The following is a 1977-nucleotide window of genomic DNA, read 5'->3' as shown; positions in this document are numbered from 1 at the left end:
CTGCCCCACCAGTGCTGAGCTACTACAGATGGGCGCCTCTCTTGCGAGCCCAGTTACATGCCCATCCCCCTTCCAATCGAATTTAAAGCTCTCTCAATGAGCCCTGCTAACCCTAGTCCTAGAACCCTATTTCCCTCTGCGAGACAGGCTTTTCCCATCTGCTGCCAGCAGGCCTGGTGTTCTGTAAATCAGGCAGTGATCAAAGAACCCAAAGCCCTTCTGGTAGCACCAGGCTCAGAGCCAGTCACTGACCTGCTGGCTCTTCCTGTTAACCCCCTCATCATTCCCTGCAACTGGAGGGATAGAAGAAAACAAGACTTGGGCTCCCGATCCCTTGACCAAGGCCCTGAAATCTTACATTGTCCTTGGCATTCTTCTTACTACATCATCATTGCCTACCTGAAAAACTAAAAGGGGATAATAATCTGATTGCTGCACTAGGGATGGAAGCTTCTTCTTAACATCATTGACCTGGGCCCCAGGGAGGCAGCAAACCTCCCTATATAGCGGGTCCAGTCTACATATTGGGCCTTCCATCCCCTTCAGAATTGAGTCCCCTATTACAATGACCCAATTTAAAGGAGTTATTTTCATTCTGACATTCTTGAGTATAAAGTCCATTGATCTTGTGGCATCTATCTATCACAATGAAGTATTGTCCCTTAAGCCGACTTAGGCAAACTTCAGTCCTTCAGGAAGGAACATAGTCTAATACAGCTTTTTTGTAGGCTTTGAAGCTGTTTTCTTGTCTGAACACCTTCTTATGCCTTTTTTTTTTTTTTTAATTATAAGAGGGGTGTGTGTTAAAACATTTATTCTCTCAGTCTTTAACTCCTGAGATTTTGAGGTATTTTCCTATGGTGCTTGAGAGGTAGACTAGTGGAAGCGCCTCAACTAGCCTCTGCTGTTCAGTCTGGTTCCAAAATAGCGATGGAGTTGCTGTGTGTAACAGCTGATCCCAACACTTGTTGGGCTGAAGGAGCAGCTGCAGGAAACCCCTGCAATTCTGCTGAGGGAGTGGCAGGTGCCTTGGCTGCCCAGCTTTGCTCACTCTGTGGGGGGCAGCCATGAGATAAACCCTAGGCCAACATCTCTAGCTGACCGACTGTGGCTCAGATGCTGGCTCCTGGCCAACACAACTCTTCAAGTATGAACTGATTTGACAGCTACTATAGCCACTTTGCTTTGGTATACCCATGCAATGTCTCTTTTCTTTCAAGCCTTTCCTTCATTCACGAACAAACTGTGTTTTCATGTTAATCTCAAGTTCTTTTACTCTTGCAGGGTGCTGAAGAAAATTCAAGTCTGGTACTACATCCTGGTCAGTAATGACCCCACAATCCTTTCTAGCATGATGGAATGTAATTGCTTATGTGGGAATCCAAAGAGGAGAAAGCAAGTAAATCACTTCCTCTTTCCAACGCATTTGGCTGTATAATTGTGTTGCTCAAAGTACAGTCTTTCACTCAGCAGCCACTACTTTCTTTTGCCACTCTGTGAACTCCAGCAGTAGGACAATTTACATGATTATTTGTTTTCTGAAGATGAGCCACCTTAAATGAACAGCTTTCTCATTAATCACTTTGAAACAACTCGAGTTAGAAAACAAGAGGAAGAAAGGAGTACTCTGCCTCCAGCTGGGGGATGCCTTCCTCATAGAGGCAAGCTGTGCAGCTGCATGCCAAGCCTTCGTAAATATGCCCTAATGCCACTTGTAACCACATAGGAAGACTAAGAAATGCATATATGTTTGTTAGGGGGCTCTGATTTTTAGACAGGAAAAACCTGAAACAAATAATCAGTAACGTGTGGTCTAGTCCAGGTTCTCTGCCATGCTGAGCAGGTCATGGGCGCCCGCCGGGCCAGGCTGGGCTGCGCCTTTTCCCCTCACACAGGAGCTGCAGTGGGCACCAGGAGCGGCACCAGCACCGGCCCCAGCGCCCGTTCACTGCTGCGGCGGGCGGGCGTCTGCTGCCC

This window comes from Charadrius vociferus, unplaced genomic scaffold (genome assembly GCF_000708025.1).
Source record: "Charadrius vociferus isolate BGI_N301 unplaced genomic scaffold, ASM70802v2 scaffold832, whole genome shotgun sequence".
In the NCBI taxonomy this organism is placed as follows: domain Eukaryota; kingdom Metazoa; phylum Chordata; class Aves; order Charadriiformes; family Charadriidae; genus Charadrius; species Charadrius vociferus.
The sequence above is the reverse complement of the archived record's forward strand: the minus strand, read 5'-3'. Positions refer to the sequence as shown.